This window comes from Lactuca saligna, chromosome 7 (assembly GCF_052625555.1).
Source record: "Lactuca saligna cultivar CGN05327 chromosome 7, ASM5262555v1, whole genome shotgun sequence".
In the NCBI taxonomy this organism is placed as follows: domain Eukaryota; kingdom Viridiplantae; phylum Streptophyta; class Magnoliopsida; order Asterales; family Asteraceae; genus Lactuca; species Lactuca saligna.
In genome coordinates this window covers 3,019,877-3,035,230 of record NC_136423.1, presented here as the reverse complement: position 1 = coordinate 3,035,230, position 15,354 = coordinate 3,019,877, and positions in this window count along the sequence as shown.

Here is a 15,354-nt window from a genome sequence, read left to right as displayed (position 1 = left end):
TAACTATAACGATTCAACTTGTATCCCTCCCATAAAAGCATTTAAAAACATTTAAAAGGTTAATTAAGGGGTATGAACTCACCTGTAGTGAGTGATGCGACTGTAAGATCGGTTTAGGAAGTTGAGTGTCAATTGCGAACTTGAGAACAAACGAATCCTATTAACCATATAATGACATATATATATATATATATATATATATATATATATATATATATATATATATATATATATATATATATATATATATGTATTCAATTAGTGCTTGTAATAACTAATTATTGAATTGGGGCCACCTTAGGGACTAGTAAACACTTATATTGAAGTGTTATATGATTGTATATAAGGGGTATATGGCTATACAAGGGAGTGTATGGTTAAAATACACCCTTTGTGTGTGTGTGTGTGTGTGGCCATGGTGTGTGTGCGGCCGCACACTTCCCTTGAAGTGTGCCAAAATGTATTTTTAAGGCCTTAGGACTCATTTAGGAAGGTTTCTTACTTCATGCTCTAGCTTTATATGGAGTTCATTGCCATTTTAGGACCTAAAAAGGGTGTGTATGGTTGAACATGGTGTGTGCAGCCGTACACACCTGAAGATCATGATATTTGGCGTTTTTCATGCATATCTTCAAGTGTTCTTGGCATTTAACAAGTTATGATAAGTGTATAAACGTTATATAGGCTTGAAAGGGTGATTAGGGTCCAAAACTAGTGTGTGTTCTTGGTGTTCTTGACTAACAATGGATGTTTTCATGTATCAAAGTAAGGGGAAAGGCTAGTTGAGGTCGTGTATTAATAAATCAAGGAAGCAATACTTACTTGATTTGAAGATTTGAAGAGAAATATGGATGATACTTGACAGAAAACGAGTTCTAGCTTTGAAGGAGTGGTAAAAGTGTTCATAAATGACTAAGGGTCATATATCTAGGTGGGAGTGCGTGGCTGGAATGGGTGTGCAGCCGCACACACTTGTGTGTGGCTGTACACTCAAGTGTGCGGCCGCACACTCCATATGTTGGAGTGTTTGGCCCGAGTTTGCTTGATATGCATCATGTTATCCCATTTCTAGGCTCCTACCTTGATTGCATTAGGTTTAGAACACTAAAATAGACCCTGAGTAGTGTTAAAAGATAGCAAAACGGGTATAACTTTGATTGAATTGATCTATTGCACAAGATAGAAATTTCGGGTTGTCACACCTAGGTCCATCATTTCCTCTATTGGGTTGGTTTCTTCTAACCACTCGTGGCTCAACTTGACTGACAGTCTAACTATTGTTTCCTTCCTCTGACTATTCAATGTTTAGTTCAGGGTGTTCAAAAGGCACAATAGGTTCATCCATATTCCGTTGAAGTAGACGCCTTGTCTCTTCCATCTGACGATCCAACATCATTTGCATCATCGCTTGTACTCCTGCCAGTGTGATTGGATCGGGTGCAACTGCTACTTCTGGTGCATGCTCAATCACTCGTGGCTGAGGTTGCTGATTGCCATTAGCATTTCCATTAGCGTTTCCAAATCCGCTACGGGTTCTTGCCATGTTGATCTATACACCAAAGTAGGTGAATTTATATCTTTGTTTTCGAGAGACGTTTAAATCCTCCTAGTCACTCCAAAAAGTTACATGCTAGTTCTAATAGTGTAATATACATTTAGAATTCTGAACACATAAAGTTTCCAAATCCGGTCGGCAACAGACCATAGATCTGATAAAATAATAGAATATACAGCATCTTTACAACTATAACATAAACCATTTAGCACAAAAAAGCATTACAAACATCTTTCCTAAAATAAACTAGTGCCTGTGTATAAAATATAGCAGACACTCATTTCACAATCATCGCTTAGCATTCTATGTTTTAGTCTTGAAATCGTACAAATTCTTAGTTCACATAAACTAATGCTCCGATACCAACTGTGACATCCCCATTTTCACGGCCAGAAAAGACCGATTTGTTTATTCTTGATTTTAAAATCAGAGTATATGTAACATCCGGATTTTTACCAGGTATAAAATGAGTTTAATTGTGTTCATTTATAAGAGGGACTCGGCGAGTCAGGGCTCAGACTCGCCGAGTAGGGACGCGGGTTGGAGCGAAGCTGCGCGCTTGGACTCGGCGAGTCCATGGCATGGACTCGGCGAGTCTGCGCTGTGTTGAGAAACCCTAAGTCTCCGGACTTGTGGCCTATTTAAAGGGCCTTATGGCCGACTTTGCACTCACCCAACCCCAGAGAGAGACCCTAAAGAGATCTAGAGCGTTTGTGAGGAAGGAGAGGCTAATCTTGACCTTTTGTGGGTGTTGTTGCAAGGAGGAAGTGTTCAAGGCAAGAGGAGGCTGAAGGAGGTGCGATTTTCGTGGTCCTTGAGCTCATAGAGACTGTATTGAGGTATTATTCTCGGACCTTCTTCCCTTTTTGGTGCTATTCTTAGTGTTAGGGTTTTCTAACCCTTTTAGAGGTTGATTGAGTGGAGTAGTTGGTCCCTTTTCGAGTTTGTGTCTTGGATCTGGACCCAAAGAGGTCCAGAGACCTTAACCCATGGAGCTTTATGAGTCATTTTGGGAGTCTTGAGCTTGGAATGTCACTTTTGGGGTTAAATCACCATTTTGGACCATGTAGATGTTGTATGTGCGTCAAGATTCAAACTTTACGTGATTATCATGCTTGGGGAGGCCAGATCTATGAATTTGTGGGACAGATCTGACCTCAGAAGTCGTTTTGAGTTCGTGCATGGCATGGACTCGCCGAGTCCGAAGAACAGACTCGGCGAGTCGGATGAAGGTTGCCCGTCAACTACTTAGTGAGTGGACTTGTCGAGTTGGGGAAATGACTCGGTGAGTCTGGGAGAGTCAGGGGACTGAGTTCAAATGGAACTCGCCGAGTTGCTCTTGGGACTCGGCGAGTCGAGTCGTGGTGGCCCCACAACTCGTGCCAGGTGGAGCTCGTCGAGTTGGGGGAGAAATACTCGACGTGTCGAGGAAGGATTTCAGGGAAGTTGGTGCATGCGCACGAACTCGCCGAGTCGCCATAGTGCACTCGCCGAGTCCGGTCAAAGTTGACCGTTGACCAGCGTTGACCAAGAGTGATTGTTATAGAGTGATCAACTCTAGGTTGAGAGAGTGTTAATTAGGGATGTGTTGTGCTATAGGTGAACTTCAGCTCGGCGGATCGAGTGTGTAGTGATTTCAGGGTTTCGAGTTACAGAGACACACGAGGTGAGTTTTCTCACTATACTTTACCTTGAGTAGGTATCCAGAGTTATGTGACAGAGTATTCGTATGCTGTATGTTATTTGTTGTACTGCATGATTTCTATGTGATTTTATGTGGTGCATGTTTATCAGAGCTAGAACCTGAGGGTTCACAGGGTGTGGGTGCACGGACCCACAGAGTTACAGCCTCGAGTGGCTGATATGTGTTATATGTGGTATTTTGGGGAACTCACTAAGCTTTGTGCTTACAGTGTTGATGTTATTTGTTTCAGGTACTAGTGACGACCGCGGGAAGGCGCCGGCTTGATCCGTACACACACGTTGGAGTTTTTATATATTGATCTTGGGAATTTTGTGCTGATATGTTAACAGTTAAATGGTTGTTTTTATGAGAAACAAGAAAAAGGGGTGTTTTATGAATATTAATGATATTATGTTTTTATACAAAAAAAAAAAAAATTTTGCTTTAAATCTTCGGTGTTACAAATTGGTATCAGAGCTAGGGCACGGGTCGATGTGTTCGACAGGGACGTCGAACCCTATAATGGGGGGTGAAGGTGGGTTGCACCTGATCCTACATCGGCTTGGAAGGAGAACGAAACATCTCCTTATAAGGGGTGTGGATACCTTCCTTGTCACAACGCGTTTTAAAGCCGTGAGGGCAGCAGATCCCATAAGAACTCTGCAGTTAAGCGTGCTCGGGCGGGAGTAGTACCGGGATGGGTGACCCCCTGGGAAGTCCTCGTGCCGAGTGGCCCAAAGCGGACAATATTGTGATACGTGCCAGAGGGGGGTGTTACAAATGGTATCAGAGCCTTGGTTTGAGGGATTCGGGTACACCTTCGGGGGTATTTGAACTCAAACTGGGGAAATGAAGAGATATTTTCAAAATAAAAAAACCAAAAACTGCTAAGAGTAAAAGGTTTTCCAGGAAGAAACGTGTGTACGATCAGTCAGCGCCCGAACGGTGAATTCCCAAAATACCTTTATTTATGAAATAACTATTATGTTGATGTGTGTGTGAATGCTAGAATAGGCTAGGTATTGCTGATAGGGCTAGAGTGGCCTGTTTTGTGATGCCTTAGCTTAGGGATGGTGAGCTGCTATGAGACACTGAGAGTAATTAGGTAGCAGCTAGGGTTTGTGTGAGACCTGTTCAGAGAGAGATGTAAGCGTAATAGAGTACTTGGGGACTGGGATCCGAAGAGGACGATTTGGGGTGTGTACGGAGACGGTGTGGACAGTAGTATTGGGCCCGTACTACTAAAAGCACCGGAGCGGTACACAGTTCAAATAAGAATCTAGGGATGCCAAGAATCAAGGAGGGGTGGATTGTTGAATGCTAGAGTATTTGAATAAATTCTAATTGTCGCATGTTGTATTTCAGAGGTTGATCATGGTGAGGACACGACACATGCCAGAGGATGCCGGGTCTAGTGATGAGGACATTCGGCAGATCATTCATGAGGAGGTGGCTGCGGTCATCAGAGCCGAGATACCAGAGATGTTCGGGTCTATTAAGACCGCCTTGATTGAGACATTTGATGAGCGCTATGCTGCTCTTTCCGAGGCTGCGGTCGCAGCAGCTACCGCAGCGATTGCTGCGGCGAGACCCCAGGGAGGTGATGCGATGTTGTTCAGGGAGTTCAGCAACACCAAGCCACCAGAGTTTGATGGTACACAGGACCCGGTGGCAGCCATGAGATGGTTATCTGATATGGAGGGATGCTTCTTCACTTGCTCGTCCCCTGAGCATTTGAAGGTTCGGTTCGCATTGAACCAGCTTCGCTTGGGAGCGAAGGACTGGTGGAAGTTTGTGTCTGCGCATTTCACACCGACCGAGTTGTCGGAAGTGACCTGGGAGAGGTTCACTTCCATGTTCCGGGATGAGTATGTTCCTCAGGTGGAGAGGGAGCGTCTGGCGCAGGAGTTTCTGACCCTCAAGCAGGGTACCGAGTCGGTTACAGCGATCACGAGGATATTCCAGGAGAGGGCGATGTTTTGCCCTGAGCACGTGTCCACCGAGCAGGCACGTATGAGCCGTTATCTGAGTATTTTGAGGCGGGATATTTGGGAGTTCGCTGCGAACTCCTCGTACCGGACATTTGCCGAGCTTCAGGCAAATGCTCGGAAGAGGGAGATTGAGCTTGAGACTCAGGCTAGGGAGGAGGCGGAGTCTATGGGGAGGGATCGGCGACCGGCACAGTTCCAGCCGGCAGCCAAGCGGGCCAAGCCCGCTGATCCCAGAACCGAGAGTCGGAGGAGCCGCACTTGCGGGAAGTGCGGCAAGGGTCACGATGGCGCCTGTCGGGTAGGGTCTTGCTACAAATGTGGCAAGGAGGGGCACATGGCTAAGGACTGCCCCAAGGGATTTGCAGTGTGCTTCCACTGCAATCAGACCGGACACCGGAAGGCGGAGTGTCCGCTGCTGCGCGGGGCATCCCAGGGGACTGCTCCCGCCGCCATCAGAGCTGCTGCTGCGGAGAGTCGGCCCGTGAAGGTCGAGGCACCGAGGGCTCGGGGGAGAGCCTTCCAGCTGACTGCGGAAGAGGTCCGCGCTGCACCCGACGTTGTGGCTGGTATGTTTCCTTTTCATTAATTATTTATGGTGTCGAAATATTATGCTTATATCGCGCTATGCTTAGGTACCTTTCTTGTGAATTCTGTACCTGCTTTAGTGTTATTTGACTCGGGTGCGAGTCGATCTTTTGTATCCCTGGCATTTAGTCAGCGCATCAGTGTTAGTCGTGGAGTATTGAGTCGGCCTCTGCGAGTTTCCATAGCCGCCGACAGGGTGATTTGTGCTACAGAAGTCTTCCGGGGATGTGTATTGGAAATATTCGGGGTCGAGTTTCCGATCGACCTGATTCCGATTGCGATGGGTGATGTTTGTGTTATAGTGGGTATGGATTGGTTGAGCCGATTCGGTGCGGTTATCGACTGCGAGCGTCAGCTGGTGACTATACGCGATCCTAGTGGGGGAGTCCTTTCAGTGTACGGCGAGGGTACACGTTCTGGATCAGCCTTTTGTTCGGCTGCTAGAGCGAGGCAGTGTTTGCAGCGGGGCTGCACGGGTTATGTAGCGTATGTGATGGATACGCGAGTGATTTCGGAGAAACCGAGCTCTGTGGATGAAGTTCCGGTGGTGCGGGAGTTTCCAGATGTATTTCCCGATGAGTTACCAGGAGTGCCTCCCCCGAGGCAAGTAGAGTTTGGCATCGATTTGGTTCCGGGGGCCGCACCTATTGCTAAGGTGCCGTATCGCCTTGCGCCCCCAGAGATGCAGGAGTTATCCTCGCAACTTCAGGAGTTGCTGGGGAAGGGGTTTATTCGGCCGAGTAGCTCGCCGTGGGGAGCACCCATCTTGTTTGTGAAAAAGAAGGATGGCTCGCATCGCATGTGTATTGATTACCGGGAGCTGAATAAGCTGACGGTCAAGAACCGTTACCCGCTGCCGAGGATCGACGATTTATTCGATCAGCTACAGGGAGCATCTTGGTTCTCCAAGATTGATTTGAGGTCGGGTTATCATCAAGTGAGAGTGCGGGAAGAGGACGTCCAAAAGACGGCATTCAGGACACGTTACGGGCACTATGAGTTTGTGGTGATGCCTTTCGGGCTCACTAATGCCCCGGCTGTGTTCATGGACCTCATGAACAGGGTATGTCGGCCGATGTTGGATCGGTCGGTGATTGTTTTCATTGATGATATTCTGGTATATTCGAGATCTAGTGAGCAGCACGAGGAGCATCTGAGGGAGGTGCTTGGGGTTTTGAGGGCGGAGAAGCTTTACGCAAAGTTCTCCAAGTGCGAATTCTGGTTACGGGAGGTCCAGTTTCTGGGGCATCTCGTCAACCAGAAGGGGATATTGGTCGATCCGGCCAAGGTGGACGCGGTGATGAGGTGGGAGGTACCGAGATCACCTTCTGAGATACGGAGTTTTCTCGGGTTGGCAGGGTATTATCGGAGATTTATTAAGGATTTCTCCAAGATTGCGGTTCCCCTCACCAGATTGACCCGGAAGGGCGTGGCATTTGCATGGGGTCCCGAGCAGCAGACCTCCTTTGAGACGCTTCGCCAAAGGTTGTGTGAAGCTCCAGTATTAGCCCTTCCGGAAGGTATGGAAGGCTTTGTGGTATTCTGTGATGCATCGATCCTAGGGTTGGGAGCGGTATTAATGCAGAAGGGTCATGTGATAGCTTACGCATCGAGGCAGTTGAAGCCTCACGAGACAAGGTACCCCACTCATGATTTGGAGCTGGGGGCAGTGGTGTTCGCACTCAAGATTTGGCGACACTACCTGTATGGGGTTCGTTGTACGATTTACACGGATCATAAGAGTTTGAAGTACTTGATGGATCAGCCCAACCTGAATATGCGGCAGAGGAGATGGCTAGATGTGGTCAAGGACTATGATTGCGAGATCTTGTACCACCCGGGCAAGGCTAATGTGGTAGCCGACGCGTTGAGCCGCAGGGCGGAGAGCACTCCCCTGCGAGATGTATGTTTGAGATTGACCGTGATGACTCCAGTGCTGGACGCCATTCGTGGGGCTCAGGCCGAGGCCGTGCGCCCGGAGATGCAGAAGAGAGAGCGGGTTGTTGGGATGGTTTCTGAGTTTGTATCGGATAGTCGAGGTCTCATGACTTATCAGGGCAGGATCTGGGTACCGTTTGTGGGCGGTGCACGTGCTACATTGATGGAGGAGGCTCATAGATCGAAATTTTCGATCCACCCCGGGGCCACGAAGATGTATTTGGACCTAAGGAAGGAATATTGGTGGCCCTGTATGAAGAGGGATGTAGCATGGTTTGTCGAGAGGTGTTTGACCTGTCGAAGGGTAAAAGCCGAACACCAGAGACCGCATGGCAAGTTGCAGCCATTGGAGGTTCCCGAGTGGAAGTGGGAACAGATCACTATGGACTTTATCACCAAATTGCCGAGGACTGCCAGAGGAGTGGATGCAATTTGGGTGATTGTGGATAGGTTGACAAAGAGCGCTCACTTTCTTGCCATCAGTGAGAGCTCTTCGGCGGAGAAATTAGCGGAGGTTTACGTGAGGGAGGTTGTATCTCGGCATGGGGTGCCGGTCTCGATTGTTTCAGACCGCGATGTGCGGTTCACTTCCCGTTTCTGGAAGAAATTTCATGAGGAATTGGGTACTAAGCTGCATTTTAGTACCGCGTACCACCCCCAGACTGACGGTCAGAGTGAGCGGACCATACAGACACTCGAGGACATGCTTCGAGCTTGTGTATTGGATTTTGGGGGTAGTTGGGACTCGTATTTGCCTCTAGCGGAGTTTTCCTACAATAACAGCTATCATTCGAGCATTGGTATGCCGCCCTTTGAGCTGTTATATGGTAGGAGGTGTCGGACTCCCATATGCTGGGGAGAAGTTGGGCAAAGGGTAATGGGCAGTACAGAGATTGTGAACCAGACGTCAGAGCAGATACAGTTGGTCAGGCAGAGGTTATTGACCGCTCAGAGCCGACAGAAGAGTTACGCGGATAGGCGCCGGTCAGAGTTGGAATTTCAAGTCGGCGACTTTGTTCTCCTGAAGGTCTCCCCTTGGAAGGGAGTGATCCGATTCAGGAAGAGGGGCAAATTGGGGCCCCGGTTTATAGGCCCGTTTCGTGTGATTGATAGGGTAGGCCGGGTAGCCTATCGGCTAGAGTTGCCAGCAGAGTTGGGGCAAATTCACAACACTTTTCATGTATCGCAGTTGAGGAAATGTATAGCCGATGAGTCGGCAGTGGTTCCACTTGAGGATATTCAGGTCGATGCAAGCCTGAATTATGCGGAGAGACCAGTGGCTATTAGGGATCGGAAGATCAAGGTTTTGAGGAACAAGGAGGTACCTCTGGTATTGGTCCAGTGGCAACATCGGAAGGGATCAGAGATGACCTGGGAACCGGAGGATATGATGCGGGAGCAGCATCCGGAGCTGTTTTAGAGCGGGACTTCGAGGGCGAAGTCCAGTTCTAGTGGGGGAGAGTTGTAACATCCGGATTTTTACCAGGTATAAAATGAGTTTAATTGTGTTCATTTATAAGAGGGACTCGGCGAGTCAGGGCTCAGACTCGCCGAGTAGGGACGCGGGTTGGAGCGAAGCTGCGCGCTTGGACTCGGCGAGTCCATGGCATGGACTCGGCGAGTCTGCGCTGTGTTGAGAAACCCTAAGTCTCCGGACTTGTGGCCTATTTAAAGGGCCTTATGGCCGACTTTGCACTCACCCAACCCCAGAGAGAGACCCTAAAGAGATCTAGAGCGTTTGTGAGGAAGGAGAGGCTAATCTTGACCTTTTGTGGGTGTTGTTGCAAGGAGGAAGTGTTCAAGGCAAGAGGAGGCTGAAGGAGGTGCGATTTTCGTGGTCCTTGAGCTCATAGAGACTGTATTGAGGTATTATTCTCGGACCTTCTTCCCTTTTTGGTGCTATTCTTAGTGTTAGGGTTTTCTAACCCTTTTAGAGGTTGATTGAGTGGAGTAGTTGGTCCCTTTTCGAGTTTGTGTCTTGGATCTGGACCCAAAGAGGTCCAGAGACCTTAACCCATGGATCTTTATGAGTCATTTTGGGAGTCTTGAGCTTGGAATGTCACTTTTGGGGTTAAATCACCATTTTGGACCATGTAGATGTTGTATGTGCGTCAAGATTCAAACTTTACGTGATTATCATGCTTGGGGAGGCCAGATCTATGAATTTGTGGGACAGATCTGACCTCAGAAGTCGTTTTGAGTTCGTGCATGGCATGGACTCGCCGAGTCCGAAGAACAGACTCGGCGAGTCGGATGAAGGTTGCCCGTCAACTACTTAGTGAGTGGACTTGTCGAGTTGGGGAAATGACTCGGTGAGTCTGGGAGAGTCAGGGGACTGAGTTCAAATGGAACTCGCCGAGTTGCTCTTGGGACTCGGCGAGTCGAGTCGTGGTGGCCCCACAACTCGTGCCAGGTGGAGCTCGTCGAGTTGGGGGAGAAATACTCGACGTGTCGAGGAAGGATTTCAGGGAAGTTGGTGCATGCGCACGAACTCGCCGAGTCGCCATAGTGCACTCGCCGAGTCCGGTCAAAGTTGACCGTTGACCAGCGTTGACCAAGAGTGATTGTTATAGAGTGATCAACTCTAGGTTGAGAGAGTGTTAATTAGGGATGTGTTGTGCTATAGGTGAACTTCAGCTCGGCGGATCGAGTGTGTAGTGATTTCAGGGTTTCGAGTTACAGAGACACACGAGGTGAGTTTTCTCACTATACTTTACCTTGAGTAGGTATCCAGAGTTATGTGACAGAGTATTCGTATGATGTATGTTATTTGTTGTACTGCATGATTTCTATGTGATTTTATGTGGTGCATGTTTATCAGAGCTAGAACCTGAGGGTTCACAGGGTGTGGGTGCACGGACCCACAGAGTTACAGCCTCGAGTGGCTGATATGTGTTATATGTGGTATTTTGGGGAACTCACTAAGCTTTGTGCTTACAGTGTTGATGTTATTTGTTTCAGGTACTAGTGACGACCGCGGGAAGGCGCCGGCTTGATCCGTACACACACGTTGGAGTTTTTATATATTGATCTTGGGAATTTTGTGCTGATATGTTAACAGTTAAATGGTTGTTTTTATGAGAAACAAGAAAAAGGGGTGTTTTATGAATATTAATGATATTATGTTTTTATACAAAAAAAAAAAAAAAAAATTTTGCTTTAAATCTTCGGTGTTACAGTATACTTTTGAAGAAATATGTTGCGAAATTTGTTCCAAAAAATATGATAAAGAATTTATCAAACCATTTCCAAAGAAATGTATTTTCATTATATTAAAAACCTCGTGATGTCATTGTCAATACAAATCAAAAGCATAAATAGAAAACAATAGGCCTTACAACATTCTATTTATTTCTACTGGCCTATAATCCATAATCTCTCATCTGATCATCGCATCTATGCTCTTGTGCCACTACCTGTAATACAAGAAACTGAATGGGTCATGCTTAGGAGCCTAGTGAGCACATAGGGTTTTCAACTTACAATAATTAAGTTAATTAATTTCATCAAATTAATCAACCTGATTACCCATTCCCATTATCCTCACTTTGTGTCCCTAAAGCATCTAAATTAAGGGACCTAGCCTAAGGATTTTCATCGAGATGACAACACTGTTTAGGGGATTCCACAACAATATATGTCAAATAAGGCAACCATAAGGGGGATGGAGTACACCTGGTGAGCACGTAGTTCAAATAAACACCTACAGGTTGCGAGCCTGCTAGCGTTCCTCTGGACTGTGTAGAACAGTCTGTGGTCGTCATCTATACTCTGCTAGATGACTGGATCATCGTAAGCATCGAGGCCTCTCATCATTTATTTCATCATCTATATGATCTACCCATCTTTACCCATCATAATTATAGGTATAAAATACACATACAATTTAAATCAAATAAAATATGTATATTTTGTTCATCCAGCATAAATATTAAGAACACAAATAATATGCACACATAAAACATAATTTATATTAGATACTTCATAACTATGTGTAAGATGAAAGTAACTATGCACTCACTTGTTAATGTGATGGATCCAAACTCAGGGCAGGACTTCGCTTCTAACCATTTTATTTCCTTCGACGAAACCTAGTATTATTACCACTAGATTTTAGTCTAATATTTATTGCGACTAATTATTAGTCTAGATTTACGAGCAATATTGTTTTATAAGTGTTCAACAATACTTTTCAACTACTATGCATAGACAGAGGCCAAACATGAAACACCGGAGGGCAGGAAATTTTTGGCATTAGAGTTGTTTTGAAATCCAACAACCCTATGCGGCCCTTCAAAACAGATTCTCCGTATCGCGAGTTGTTAAAATATATTATAATAACACTTTCTATATTATTATACTTAGAACATATATTGTTTATAGGTTCATAATAACGATAATAAACATAAACATAAGCTATACTTAAAGTAGGGTAAGCATAACTCACTTACAAGGGGGTTTGGCTAGGAAACATGATTTGCGGGGGCAGAACTTTTAAGCTGAAAGCTCTTCTTCTCGGAGATTTTTGTTGCTTCGGGACTCGCCTCTAAGACTTGGGAAGTGCTAAGGAGGGGAGGGGTTAAGAGAAGTAATTGAGAGAGAAAGAATGGGAAAGTTGTGAGAAATATGGAGAAACCTTTCATCTATTTATAGGCTGCAGAATGCGAGTGCACCGGGTGTACCTTTGGAGTACGCTGGGCGTACTTAGTCTGCGGGACATCCAAAGTGCTACGCTGTGCGTACAAGGGATAGATTTCAGCTCCTCATGCGAGACCGTGGGGAGAAAGTGAGGGTCCAGATGGCGCCACGTGTCAGGCTCGCATCCGCCCAAAATTTAATTGAGAGAGAAAGAATGGGAAAGGTGTGAGAAATATGGAGAAACATCGCATCTATTTATAGGATGCAGAATGCGAGTGCGCGGGGCGTACCTTCGGAGTATTGATGTGTGTAAAACTCACTTAGTTTTAATCCTACTTTAATTATCAAATAACACACAAAAGGCAGTGAACCTATCAATTGTGGTATAGCTAAATAAGCAGGGTATCGAACATAGGGAACGACAAATTAAATTAAAAACTAATTCTATCTAAATTACTTTAGCAAATAAGGGTTTTTCTCTAGTTTTACAAGACTAGAAACTTATTAAACAAAACTAATGCAAGGCTAGAAAAGAACAAATTAACTAGATTCAATAATGGGAAAGAAACTTCTGTTTAGTTCAACTCGGTTAACTTTATGGTTGCTTTTAAGGTAATAGTGCAATGGATTAATTCTTTCATTGGTTACCGATTCAAGTGATTAAGTTGTGTTCACTACCCTAATCCTTAGCAAATAAACTAATTCAAACAGTGGCCAATTGCTTAACTTAATTATATTTACTAGATTAATTATTCGGGTTAAGTTAGACTTGCAATAGCTAATTAAATTGTTATTTTTAATTAACCTCTTGTTCAATAGTCATTTTACAAGCTTGCACATGAATTTACTCAATTTACTTATTAATCCTAGTTTCATATTCATTAATCCTAGACATATGATTTAGTGGTCGCTTATCATATGAGGTTGATAATTAACAGATGTTCATGCTAATTAACTATCTTCCTATTAACAGAAAATAAATTATCATTCATACACAAGGTTCTTTAGCAAGCTAAAATAACAATTAATCACCAACTTAGAATTAATCCTACCAATCAATCAAACCATATTGTCAACTTTGTATCCCCAAACAGAAGTATAAAGAAATTAGTTCATAACTAAGGTGAATAATAGCCAACAAATAAGTTCAAGTTGCTTAATCATATTGACAAAACAAAAGAATTAAGTAGAATGATGAAATTACGCCTTAATTACTCCCGGAATTGGATTCTAGCTTCTTTTGTCGACTTCTAGGGTTCTTCTGGCTTCTTATTCGCAGCTTAACACCTCTGAAACTTCCCCCCAATTCTCCCTTTTTCGCATTAAAGAGTTATCTTTATATATGCATACCGACTCGTCGAGTCATATGGCGACTCGTCGAGTCCCTCTCACATTAGTCGTAACCTGATAACTGTCTTGACTTCCGAATGCTTATCTTTCTGAATTCGCGACCGGACTCGTCGAGTCAAGAGATAACTCGACGAGTAGAAGCCTTATTTTGGTTGTTTTCTTTCTTCTTTCCACTCTTGAGCTCTTAACCGCTTCTCTTGCTTCCTTTCGCTTCCGAGCTTCATCTTTGGACTGAAAAACACAATTTAACACTTTTAAGTACCTTTTGTCCATAATATGCAACAATTTAGCTAATATATGAATAATAAACTACACTTAATACACACTAAATATGCACATATCAAAATACCCCACACTTGTCTTTTGCTTGCCCTCAAGCAAAATTGAATTTTAACACATTAGAATCACATATAATAACTCCAATCCAATCCAGCCATTATGCCAAGACCGCAACGCATGCATTTGTGTCTAAAATTCCTAAAAACCCCCATACTTCAAATACTCACAATCCTCATAAACATTCGCCCACTCACCCCGAACTATGCTCATTTTATGCAACCCTCCGAATCCATCCTCAGAAAACCTCTTTAACCTCAAGGTATTTTTGGTTGAGCAACCCAAGCATACATAATCTAGAATTACAACTTTTCGATACCACTTTGAAGCTCTTTGGAATTCTTCACTTGCTTGATAATTTGATCTTGGACATCTTTGAATTCACCACCTTTGTTTGATTTCTTTGGTATCTTCAACTTTTTGGATTTCTTCAGAATTTTCACTCTTTAAATCTTTACTTTAATTGCTCCAAAAACTCTTCAAACTTTTTCTTGTAATTCTCTCTTTCTTTTTTAACATGTAACTTCCTTTTTTTTTTTCACTCAAAACCCTACATGCTTAAGCAGGGGCGCTCAACTTCAACCTTTATTGGCTAATGATAAAAATCTTCCTGGATACATTTCAGGTTTAGGCTGGTAAACATATTGCATCCCTCAGGCTGAGCAAGGTCGTGTTTTTGTCTCATGATTTCACTGAAATAAGGAAGCCACAAATGCACTAGAACGTATATAGGCTCAACTAAACATTTGGGTTGTCATGCAATTATTAACACAATTCTAACATGAAATCCTATTTTCTTACCAAAATTTCCTAAATTAGATCCTAAATAATCCTTTTGGTATGCAAAATTTTTGAAAATTGACTATTATGTAACCAACCCCCTACCCCACACTTATGTGATGCAATGCCCTCATTGCATACTATGCATAGAAACATAAAAATAAAGAGGGAATTGGAACAAACTCCCCTGGGATAGCAGTGGATAGGTTGATCACTCTCATTTAAGCTCCATCTTCAATAAACTTCATACATGGGAACAATCTCATCCATGTATCGTGTGGGTTGCTCTAAACATGCGAAAATCGGCATAAGATCTTCAAGAATGGATATGGAAGTAGAAGGATGCAAGTGGTATAAGTAGTAGCACCAAATCAGCAGTCATTCGGCTAAAAAAAATGATCGACTCGTCGAGTCTGTTGATGGACTCGCCGAGTAGCAGCGCGCATTCTGAAAATATCTGGAAATACAAAGCGACTCGTCGAGTCAGCTTAGTGCAC